At 42.7% G+C, this 12,771-nt stretch overlaps 1 pseudogene; it reads right to left on the bottom strand.

Moving 5' to 3' along the window:
- Positions 1-180: 180 nt before the first annotated feature.
- LOC104676783 lies at positions 181-3,559 on the bottom strand (annotated as a pseudogene).
- Between the last annotated feature and the right edge of the window lie 9,212 nt (positions 3,560-12,771).

Raw genomic sequence — 12,771 nt, 5'->3', positions numbered from 1 at the left:
ACCAAAGAGATGGTTCTAAACTATTCAAGAAGGAGCCATCCTCATGAGCTAATCACCTCCCATGAGGCACCATCTCTAACACTGGGGATTGCAACTGAACATGAGATTTGGGTGGGGACACAGATCCAAACAATAACAGGGGACATGACGGACGTGAGGGTGGGCTGGTCTCCCCACTTCTCACATGTCATCAGGGACGTAGACACATTTAGATGCCTTGGTATAAAGAGAAGCCAGAGTCCCTTAACATCACAAAGGGGAGGCATGAACAAAGTTTGCATCTCAGTCCCTCACAAGGCAGACTTAGAAAAAGTATAGTTATGCACAAATTAGGTCAGTCATGGTAAGTGGTGACGCTGAACAGCCCACCACACACTGAAAAATTCAAAGAATCTCCAGAGCCTAGTTTTATCCCCTCTGCCCCAACTCGTCCTTCACTTTAGGCCCTCTAAGGTGTCATTTTACAAGCCTTGAGAGACACATCAGAGCCCTGGGTACTGTCCCTGTTTGGGGTGGAATAAAAACAAAATCTGTTCAGAGCCCACAGGTGATGTGACTAAAGGAGGAATTGTGGGGTGGTGAGCTCCCCCATGGGCTCCTGTCTACACTATCCCAAGGATCTTAGGGATCACTCTCCCACCCCTACCACACTTACATGAAGCCTGAATACGGCTGCTCCTTTTCCATCTGTGAAAGAAAACAAACTGTGAGAGGCCAGGCAGGAGGCAGGGCCATGAGATCCCAGAGGAGTTTCCAGAACTGTGACTGTAGACCCAGGTCAGGATCAGGAAACCCAAGGGAAGAGGATGTGTTGAAGTTGGACCAATTGTCCTCCTGAGGTCTGTCCTCAGCAGGGACCTTCCCCTGACCTGTGACTGCTGGGAGCCAGGTTCCCATGACCCCAGTCAAGGTGATAAATTTGTCCTTCATTTTACAGGTGCTTTACAAAAGAGTAAGTATTGATAGGGCCTCTGACCAGGGTAAATGTGTGTGGAGATGGTGCCTCACAACAAGGCAGGATACGAGCCAACTCCCATTATGGGGCTCGAAATCCACCAGTGGAAGAAAACTCCGAGCTTACCCCTTTCCTACCTGGCTTCTTATTCCTCCACATCACAGCAGTGACCACAGCACCAAGAACAACCAGGCCAGCTACTTTGCCCACAATGGGGATGGTGGGCTGGGAAGACAGCTCTAAGAAAGGAGGGGAATGTGAGGGGCCCTCACCCCCAGGCCTTAGCCCTGACTTTGCTGAAGGGCTCCAGGACTCCTGCTTTCCCTGAGAAGAGACGTGACCCCACATTCGTCTTCTTACCCCATCTCAGTGTGAGGGGCTCTGGCAGGCCCTCATGTTGCACATGGCATGTGTATCTCTGCTTCTCTCAAGAAGTCACCACCATAGCTGCCCACTTTTGGAAGGTTCTGTACTCTGCAGGTCTGTCTCCACAAGCTCTGTGTCCTGAATTTGTTCTCCCCATTCAGCTTCTGGGTCAGTGTGATCTCCACAGGGTAGAAGCCCAAGGCCCAGAACCTCAGGGTGGCCTCATGGTCGGAGATAGGGTGCTGGGTCACGTGTGTCTTTGGGGTATCTGAGGGGAAGAGTCAGAAAATTCAGCCACTTTGCATTATTCATGGGATACTCCAGCAGCACCCATGTGACCATCCTGAGAATGGACAGGACACCTGGGGTGGGGAAGGGAGCACAGAAGTCAGACACCAGCCTGGACACAGGCACTTGGGTAATCTATTCCTTGGAAAGTTCTAGTGTCTGAGGCTAGAACAGAGATTTCTGGTCCTGAACTGAGGGAGGCCGAGGGGCTCAAAAAAACTGGAATCAGACCAACAGATACACGTTGAGTGTGAGGCACAGAACAAGGCCTGAGAGGAAAATTTCTGGTGCCCAAGCCTGTTGTGGGGTCAAAGGGAATCACGGATCAGTATTCCAGGGATTGTCTTCCCTCCTTTCCCTCAGAGACTTCATCCTTTAATTGTCCCAGAGTGCAGGGCGAGCCCCCTCAGTCACTCTCTGGTGTAGGATCTGAAACTCAGGAGGACTCTTCTTCCTCAGGACAAGAGGGAGAGGGATATTTTAGAGTTGGTCTCATTTTCCTCCCCTTCTTTTGGAAGGTGGCTCGAGGAATCTGCAGGAGATCAGGGAGGTGCCCAGTGGCCGCTGGTACCCGCGCACTGCAGCGTCTCCTTCCCATTCTTAAGGCCTTTGCTGAGCCGCTCCGCTCACCTTCCCTGCAGGTAGGTTTTGAGGAGCTCTGCTTGTTCCTCAGCCAGGACATCTGAGCTGCCTTGTCCGCTGCGGTCCATTAGCACAGTTCCTGGTTTAGGACGAGGTAACCGTGCCATCGTAGGTGTGTTCATACCCGCGGAGGAGGCTCCAGTCCGGGTCCAGGTCACAGCTGTGTATTGGAGGGTGTGAGACCCTGTCCCCGTGCCCGCGGTCAGCCCAGGCCACTGAGCCCAGCCTCCCTCCCTACCAATCCCCTGGGATTTGAGCCACAACTGAAAATGGAATTGGGTATAGACACCTGGGGCTCTTGTTGGGTCAAGGGTCTCCGCGAGGGTCTTGTGCTACAGCGGGTAGCACAATGTTGCTAACCCCTGAATTATCACGAATCTAATTTGTAGAAGAGGTGATTTTTGACACCTTTATATATAAATGTGTGTGTGTAAATGCATTGCAATTAGACTCACAAAGCTAAGTTTCACTTTCCCAGACTATGTATGTGTGACTCTGGTCTGTTGTATTTTTACATTATCTTTATTTCATAGCCCTGAGTTTGTGTGTGTGAGTCCAAGACATCTCAATACAGACCTCAATGTGTTACCGTATATTGCCACCAGGAGCCTGTACAGAATTTAATCACCTCAAAATTGCAAGTGCTCAGTGCAGCCAAAGTGCCCTTCACCAGGGCTCGTGAACTGTCTTTATTTATCATTTATTATTTATTTATTTTTAGACAGGGTATCACTCTTACCCTGGCTGGAGTGCAGTGGCGCGCTCATGACTCACTGAAGCCTCGACCTCCTGGGCTCATGCGATCAGTGCTCCACCCTCAGCCTCCCATGTTTCTGGCACCACAGGCCTGTGCAACCGCTCCTGGCTAATTTTTCTAAAAAAAAAATCTGTAGAGATGAGGTCTCCCTATCTTGCTCTGACTGGTCTTGAACTCCTGGACTCATGCGATCCTCCCAGCTCAGCCTCCCAAAATGCTGGTATTATGGGTATAAGCCACAGTGGCTGGCCCATGCACCTGCCAATTTTTATGAATTATTCACATCTAAGCTATGTGCATGTTTTATTGGGACACTTGATATCCTTTTTTAACCTGTTTAACATAGGGAGGCAATTCGTTTTTGGACAGTCCCACAGAATGTATTAAAGACCAAGGTGCAAATAACAGTGAGTCATGCTCTGCGGATAAATGCATTACAAATCTCTAAAACATTGTTTTTAAGTCTGAGAATTCCATTGCTTTAGAATTCTTTCTCTCTGTTCCTTTACCTCACCTCCTGCTTCTCCAGCACTTCTCTCTGTCCCTGTCATCCTACAGGCCCTCCTGTCCCCTTAGTCTCTATTACCCTTTCACTACTGAATTGTGGCCCTAACTCTGTCCCCTCGCTTGCTGCTCATGACTGTTCTCCCCACAGTGGTCAGCAATCCTGCTAATGTGAGTCAGATTGTGTCATTTCTTCACTTAAAACACTCGAATGACTCCATCTCATTCTCAAGAAGCCTCTAGAATGGAAGGCGCATGAGCACAAGGGCTTGGGTTGTTTTGATCAAAGTTGTGTCTGCAGCATATAAAAGCATATCTGGCACACAGTAGGCACTAAGTTAATTTTGTTGAATAAATGAATGAAATATGATTGTGTCAAAAATTGTGGCATACAAAAATCACAAAATGTAAAATGCAAAGCAAGTTAGGAAACATTTGGTTTTATGCAACTACTGTGCATATCAGTTCCCTAATTCATTCTAGTGGAGAAAATATCATATGCTTAGCTGTTGAATCTGTTTATTGATTTTTTTTTAAATTATACTTTATGTTCTACGGCCCATGTGTACAACGTGCAGGTTTGTTACCTATGTATATATGTGCCATGTTAGTGTGCTGCACCCATTAACTCATCATTTACATTAGATATATCTCCTAATGCTATCCCTCTCCTCTCCCCCCTCCCCACAATAGGCCCTGGTGTGTGATGTTCCCCTTCCTGTGTTCAAGTGATCTCATTGTTCAGTTCCCACTTATGAGTGAGAACATGCGGTGTTTGGTTTTCTGTTCTTGCAATAGTTTGCTGAGAATGATGGTTTCCAGCTGCATCCATGTCCCTACAAAAGACACGAACTCATCCTTTTTCATGGCTGCGTAGTATTCCATGGTGTATATGTGCCACATATTCTTAATCCAGTCTGTCACTGATGGACATTTGGGTTGATTCCAAGTCTTTGCTATTGTGAATAGTACCACACTAAACACACATGTGCATGTGTCTTTATAGCAGCATGATTTATAATCCTTTGGGTATATACCCAGTAATGGGATGGCTGGGTCAAATGGTACTGCTAGTTCTAGATCCTTGAGGAATCACCACACTATCTTCCACAATGATTGAACTAGTTTACAGTCCCACCAACAGTGTAAAAGTGTTCCTATTTCTCCACATCCTTTTCAGCACCTGTTGTTTCCTGACTTTTTAATGATTGCCATTCTAATTGGTGTGAGATGGTATGTCATTGTGGTTTTGATTTGCATTTCTCTGATGGCTAGTGATGATGAGCATTTTTTCATGTGTCTGTTGGCTTCTTTTGAGAAGTGTCTGTTCATATCCTTTGCCCAGCCCCTTTTTGATAGGGTGGTTTTTTTTTTTTTTTTTTTTTTTTTTTTTTTTTTTTTGAGAAGGAGTCTCACTCTGTCACCCAGGCTGGAGTGCAGTGGCCAGATCTCAGCTCACTGCAAACTCCGCCTCCTGGGTTTACGCCACTCCTGCCTCAGCCTCCCGAGTAGCTGGGACTACAGGCGTCCGCCACCTCGCCCGGCTAGTTTTTTGTATTTTTTTAGTAGAGACGGGGTTTCACCGTGTTAACCAGGATGGTCTCGATCTCCTGACCTCGTGATCCGCCCGTCTCGGCCTCCCAAAGTGCTGGGATTACAGGCTTGAGCCACCGCGCCCGGCCTGGTTTGTTTTTTTCTTGTAAATTTGTTTGAGTTCTTTGTAGGTTCTGGATATTAGCCCTTTGTCAGATGAGTAGATTGCAAAAATTTTCTCCCATTCTGTAGGTTGCCTGTTCACTCTGATGGTAGTTTCTTTTGCTGTGCGAAAGTTCTTTAGTTTAGTTAGATCCTATTTGTCAATTTTGGCTTTTGTTGCCATTGCTTTTGGTGTTTTACACATGAAGTCCTGGCTCATGCCCATGTTGTGAATGGTATTGCCTAGGTTTTCTTCTAGAGTTTTTATGGTTTTAGGTCTAACATTTAAGTCTCTAATCCATCTTGAATTAATTTTTGTATAAGGAGTAAGGAAGGGATCCAATTTCAGCTTTCTACTTATGGCTAGCAGTTTTCCCAGCACCATTTATTAAATAGGGAATCCTTTTCCCATTTCTTGTTTTTGTCAGGTTTGTCAAAGATCAGATGGTTGTAGATGTGTGGTATTATTTCTGAGGGCTCTGTTCTGTTCCATTGGTCTATATCTCTGTTTTGGTACCAGTACCATGCTGTTTTGGTTACTGTAGACTTGTAGTATAGTTTGAAATCAGATAGCGTGATGCCTCCAGCTTTGTTCTTTTGACTTAGGATTGTCTTGGCAATGCGGGCTTTTTTTTTTGGTTCCATATGAACTTTAGCTTTTTTCCAATTCTGTGAAGAAAGTCATTGGTAGCTTGATGGGGATGGCATTGAATCTATCAATTACCTTGGGCAGTATGGCCATTTTCACGATGTTGATTCTTCCTATCCATGAGCATGGAATGTTTTTCCATTTGTTTGTGTCCTCTTTTATTTCATTGAGCAGCGGTTTGCAGTTCTCCTTGAAGAGGTGCTTTACATCCCTTGTAAGTTAGATTCCTAGGTATTTTATTCTCTTTGAAGCTATTGTGAATGGGAGTTCATTTATGATTTGGCTCTCTGTCTATTATTGGTGTATAAAAATGTTTGTGATTTTTGCACATTGATTTTGTATCCTGAAACTTTGCTGAAGTTGCTTATCAGCTTAAGGAGATTTGGGGCTGAGACAATGGGGTTTTCTAAATATACAATCATGTCATCTGCAAACACGGACAATTTGACTTCTTCTTTTCCTAATTGAATACCCTTTATTTTTTTCTCTTGCCTGATTGCCCTGGCCAGAACTTCCAACACTATGTTGAATAGGAGTGGTGAGAGAGGGCATCCGTGTTTTGTGCCAGTTTTTAAGGGGAATGTTTCCAGTTTTTGCCCATTCAGTATGATATTGGCTGTGAGTTTGTCATAAATAGCTCTTATTATTTTGAGATACGTTCCATGAATACTGAATTTATTAAGAGTTTTTAGCATGAAGTGCTGTTGAATTTTGTCAAAGACCTTTTCTGCATCTATTGAGATAATCATGTGGTTTTTGTCTTTGGTTCTGTTTATATGCTGGATTACGTTTACTGATTTGCATATGTTGAACCAGGCTTGCATCCCAGGGATGAAGCCCACTTGATCATGGTGGATAGCTTTTTGATGTGCTGCTGGATTCCCTCTGCCAGTATTTTATTGAGGATTTTTGCATTGATCTTCATCAGGGTTATTGGTCTAAAATTATCTTTCTTGTGTGTGTCTCTGCCAGTCTTTGGTATCAGGATGATGTTGGCCTCATAAAGTGAGTTAGGGAGGATTTCCTCTCTTTCTATTGATTGGAATAGTTTCAGAAGGAATGGTACCAGCTCCTCCTTGTACCTCTGGTAGAATTTACATTTAAGGTTAATATTGTTATGTGTGAACTTGATCCTGTCATTATGATGTTGGCTGGTTATTTTGCTTGTTAGTTGATGCAGTTTCTTCCTAGCATTGATGGTCTTTACATTTTGGCATGTTTTTGCAATGGTTGGTACCAGTTGTTCCTTTCCATGTTTAGTGCTTCCACAGGAGCTCTTGTAGGGCAGGCCTGGTGGTGACAAAATCTCTCAGCATTTGCTTGTCTGTAAAGGATTTTATTTCTCCTTCACTTATGAAACTTAGTTTGGCTGAATATGAAATTCTGAGTTGAAAATTCTTTTCTTTAAGAATGTTGAATATTGGCCCCCAGTCTCTTCTGGCTTGGAGGTCCCCTGTTAGTTTGATGGGCTTCCCTTTGTGAATGACCCGACCTTTCTCTCTGGCTGCCCTTAACATTTTTTCCTTCATTTCAACTTTGGTGAATCTGACAATTATGTGTCTTGGAGTTTCTCTTCTCGAGGAGTATCTTTGTGGCGTTCTCTGTATTTCCTGAATTTGAATGTTGACCTGTCTTGCTAGGTTGGGGAAGTTCTCCTGGATCATATCCTGCAGAGTGTTTTCCAGCTTGATTCCATTCTCCCCGTCACTTTCAGGTACACCAATCAGACATAGATTTGGTCTTTTCACATCATCCCATATTTCTTGGAGACTTTGTTCATTTCTTTTTACTCTTTTTTCTCTAAACTTCTCTTCTTGCTTCATTTCATTCATTTGATCTTCAATCACTGATACTTTTTCTTCCAGTTGATCGAGTTGGTTACTGAAGCTTGTGCATTTGTCACGCAGTTCTCATGTCATGGTTTTCATCTCTATCAGGTCGTTTATGGACTTCTCTGTGTTGGTTTTTCTAGTTAGCCATTCGTCAAATCTTTTTTCAAGGTTTTTAGTTTGTTTGCGCTAGGTTCGTAGTTCCTCCTTTAGCTCTGAGCAGTTTGATCGACTGAAGCCTTCTTCTCTCAACTCGTCAAAGTCATTCTCCATCCAGCTTTGTTCCGTTGCTGGCAAGGAGCTGCGTTCCTTTGGAGAGGGGGAGGCGCTCTGATCTTTTGAATTTCCAGCTTTTCTGCACTGCTTTTTCCCCATCTTCGTGATTTTATCTACCTTTGGTCTTTGATCATGGTGATGTACAGATGGGTTTTTGGTGTGGATGTCCTTTCTGTTTGTTAGTTTTCTTTCTAATAGTCAGGACCCTCAGGCTGTAGGTCTGTTGGATTTTGCTTGAGGTCCACTCCAAACCCTGTTTACTCGAGGATCAGCAGCGGAGGCTCAGTTGGAAATGCAGAAATTACCCATCTTCTGTGTCGGTCACGCTGGGAGCTGGAGGCTGGAGCTCTTCCTATTCGGCCATCTTGGTGCCCGGTCCTTTTATTAATTTTCTATTAGTGCATAACCAATTACCACAAACTTAGTGGCTTAAGACAGCACCCATTTATTTGTGTACATTTCCTTAATCAGAAATCCAGGCCAGGTTTGATAGATACTTTGTTCAGGGTTTCACAAAACTGTGTCCTCATCTTAAGGCTGGGATTCTCCCCCAAGCTTATATAGAGCTCATTGGCAGAATTTGGTTTCTGGCCATTGTAGGACTAAGGTCCCTGTTTCCTTTGGGCTATCAGAGTAGATGGTGGGGAGGGCCTCTAATTCCTGTTGGCCACCAGTGTTCTTTCCCCATGATCCCTCCATTTTCAAAACTCATGGTGGTGGAAATCCTTCACGCTGAATCCCTCTACACTGTGAGTCTCTATTCTCAGGAAGAACCCAGTCCTTTTCAGAGCTTACCTGATTAGGATAGTCCAAGCAGGATAATCCCCATCTTGAAGTCAACTGACCGGGGACCTGAAATCTATCTGCAAAACCCCTTCACAGCAGCACCTGCAGTTAGTGTCAACTGAGTAACTGGGGTAATGTGAATAACCAAGGGTGGTTATTGAGGTGTCATCATAGAATCAGCCTAGCATAGCATAGATCTTCCTTTTGTGTTTAAATAGAACTTACAAGTTGAAGATCAAAAAACAGATCATTGTTAATGATAATAAAATATATCTTATATAGCAATGGAAATTCTTCTAAAATATTAAAAGCAAATGATATGTTTAGTATCTTATAATGAATTTAGAGCAAATGAAAAGTTCATTGATTCATCCTCTTTTGTGAAGCTGTATTAGTTATCTACTGCTGCATAACAAGTCACCTACAACTTAGCAGCTCAAATCAACAAATATTTATCATCTCCCACAGTTTCCAATGGTCAGGAATCCAGGAGCGGTTTCTCTGAGTGCTTCTGGCTCAGGGCCTCTCACCAAGTTGCAGTCTAGTTGTCATCCAGGGCTGAATCATCTGAGGGTTCAAATGGGACTGGGGATTCACAAGACACAAGAATCTCTCACGTGGCTATTGGAAGAGGTTTCGGCTTCTTATTGTTTGATCCCAGGATATCTCACTTCCTAGTCACATGGACCTTTCTACAGGCCTCCTTATGATACAGCAACCAGCTTCCCCCAGGGCTCATGATCCCAGAGAAAGAGAGAACCAAAGTGAGCCTTTTTTTTTTTTTTTTTTTGAGATGGACTGTCAACCTGTTGCCCAGGCTGGAGTGCAGTGGCTCGATCTTGGCTCACTGCAACCTCCGTCTTCCAGGTTCAAGCGATTCTCCTGCGTCAGCCTCCCAAGTAGCTGGGATTACAGACGTGTGCCACCACACCCAGCTAATTTTTGTATTTTTAGTAGAGATGGGGTTTCACCATTTTGGCCAGGCTCGTCTTGAGCTCCTGACCTCACGGCATACCTCAGCCTCCCAAAGTCGTCGGATTATAGCCATGAGCCACCGTGCCCAGCCTTAGTGAGTCTTATGTTCTACACCCAGAGTCTTATGTCAGCATTACTCTATCATTTAGAAGTGAGTCATTAAGTCCAGGCCACACTCACAGGGAGGGAATGAAGCTGTACCTCTGGAAAGGAGGAGTATCAGAGAATTCATATACACGTTAAAAGCAAAATTAACATTATTGTTTCAGGATTTTTGTAAATTAAATACTTCTTGTATTGGACTAATTTTCCCTAATACATTAAAATTATCTTTACTAAAGTAATGATTAAAAATTTGAGACAGAGAAAGGAGATACAACAATATCTCAGATTTTTTTTGCAAATGCCTTTAGTATTAATGTTCTCTTTGATAAGTTGTAACAAAGTTGAGAAAATACAGTAGCTAGATCAAAGAATCCCAAGACTTTGGTGCCATATAATGATGCCTTTATATTAATAACTACCTTTGTTTTTCCTCAGAAGTTTCTCATTCAGTTCAAAAATGCCCAAAATGCCAATTTTGTACTCAAGCATCTACAAAAATATTTACCTAATCAGGGTGCTTTGCAGTTAGACAAGTTTGAATCTCACATCTCTGTCTGTACAACTAGCTTAGCATTATGACAACCATTTGGTTTGATGTGGTAGGCAGAAATGGTTAACTCCAATCTAGGAGCAAGATTTTTCAATAATTGCTTATTCAGTGGGCATCCTATGATCAGTTTAACATCGTTAGATGTGTAGAAGTGATTTGGACTCCAGTGTGATTATGAAAAACACTGTTATTTTGTGCTTCTAACATTGCTTTAAAAGCAGCTCTTTTGTGTTTTCCATTCTTATTGCTATTTCATCACTAGTTATTCCTTTATGTCTTTTCATTTAATTTATTTTGCTCAACAATGTTTTTTTTTTCTATTCTGTAAAAGTTTAATTCACTTGTATATGTGGTAAAATATGAGCAACATTCAAATTCTGAAATTCTTTGCAAGATACAATTGCCTTGCACATCAGAGTGAACATTGTATACCAGAAAATGTAGAGAGCGGCCAATTAGCCAAGGATCAAATGATCTATTTCTAGCCAAGGCTATTTTTCATGGCATCCTGGTCCTCTCTGTCACATGGCTCTTTACAATTGGCTGTGGCTTTGCTTTACCGTGAGTAGTTATCGCTAAGGATCCTTGCGATGAACTTCAATATTTTCTCTTCTCTTTCATTTCCAACTAATCAATCAGGAATGGCATGCAAGGTGAATTTTGAAAAATGACACCTTAAAGATTTGTGGGCCAGGAGCGGTGGCTCATGCTTGTAATCTCAGCATTTTGGGAGGCCGAAGTGGGCAGATCACCTGAGGTCAGGAATTCGAGACCAGCCTGGTCAACATGGTGAAACCCAGTCTCTACTAAAAATACACAAATTAGCTGGGTGTTGTGGTGGGTGCCTGTAATGCTAGCTACTCGGGAGGCTGAGGCAGGAGAATAACTTAAACCCAGGAGGTGGAATTTGCAGTGAGCCGAGATCACACCACTGCACTCCAGCCTGGGTAATGAGAGCGAGACTCTTTCTCAGAAATAAATAAATAAATAAATAAATAAATAAATAAATAAATATTTATGATCAAGTAACTAACTACCTGGACATCCCCTCCTAGCATAAGAAACAGAACCTATGAAGCCACTCTAGGCTGTTGTCCAATCCTATCCCCTGAAAGGAACCTCTGTCTTGAGTCTTGTATTTACCATTCCTTTGTATTGTCTCTAACGATTTTTACAATAAATATATATATACCCAAATCACAGTTTGACTTATTTTTTAAACTTCCCCGAAAAGAGAACTCACACTATGTGTATTCTTCCGTGATGCACGTTATGTGTAGTAGAGTTATCTCTGATGTGGGAGAGTGTGTTCATTCATTTTTACTGCTAAAGTTTTACTTTTTATGAATATACCACAAGTTTGTTAATTCCCATTGACTGTCAGGGGTGATTGTTTCCAGTTTTTGCCATAAACATTGGTGTACACGTCTCCTGGACACATAGCCAAGAATGTCCCCAGAGTGTATGATCAGGAGGCAGACGATGGGATTATATGGTGTATGGATGTTAATCATACTAGATAAGGCTAATTTGATTTCTCAAGTGCTTGTACCAAGAATGGGAAAGAGCTCACGTTGCTCATGAGTTCTGAAAACATTCAGTGGAAGGTGGAGATTAAATGTTAAAACCCACTGTCTTGGCTACGGAATCACCCTGGGCATTTTTTCATATTCTATTAATAACTTCTTGTTCTTTACTTTTATTCTATAATTTATGGCAATATACTTTTAGCATAAGATTCAAATAATGCTTCCTTTTAATCTAACCACATAGGGGTTTATGAACAAATGGAGGGAGGGAGTAAGCTCTGAGGGAGGAAAGGAGGAAGGAAGGAAGGAAGGACAGAGAAAGACAAAACAAGAATTTTCAAAAAAGAATAGGAGGAAAGGATTGGAAACAGCAAGTATGACTAACATTATTAAAATGCAAGGGATTAAAAGAGATGTAGATAATATCCATGGAATAATATAAACTTAAAGCCTTAATAGTTATTAACTGCTGTGTCCCAAACTACCTCAAAATTTAGTGGCTTAATACAATAAATATCTGTGAACTCAAAGAGATACTACAAACACAGGCAAAATTGATTCTATGGGGGAGGCAGAGGTTGGATACAGATAAAGATTTTACAGGTTGACATAAATAAGAGTTATTGCTGTGAAGATGAAAGTGATTTTTAGTCCAAGCCCTTCAAGGAGCAGATGCCAAGATGAGCTTCAAGTCTGCAGAATTTTTTGAGGGGACACACCTGTAAGAGAATATGAGAAGCGAGCCAGAAATCCCTGGAAAAAGCGGCAGACCAAGATGCAAGTGTGACCCCAAGTGCTGGACAGAAGGAGAGAAACTTGGTTCGATGCATCCTAGAGCACAGGCAATCTAAGGAGAGGTGAGCAA

This window comes from Rhinopithecus roxellana, chromosome 4 (assembly GCF_007565055.1).
Source record: "Rhinopithecus roxellana isolate Shanxi Qingling chromosome 4, ASM756505v1, whole genome shotgun sequence".
NCBI lineage: Eukaryota > Metazoa > Chordata > Mammalia > Primates > Cercopithecidae > Rhinopithecus > Rhinopithecus roxellana.
This window is presented reverse-complemented; position numbering and strand designations above follow the sequence as displayed.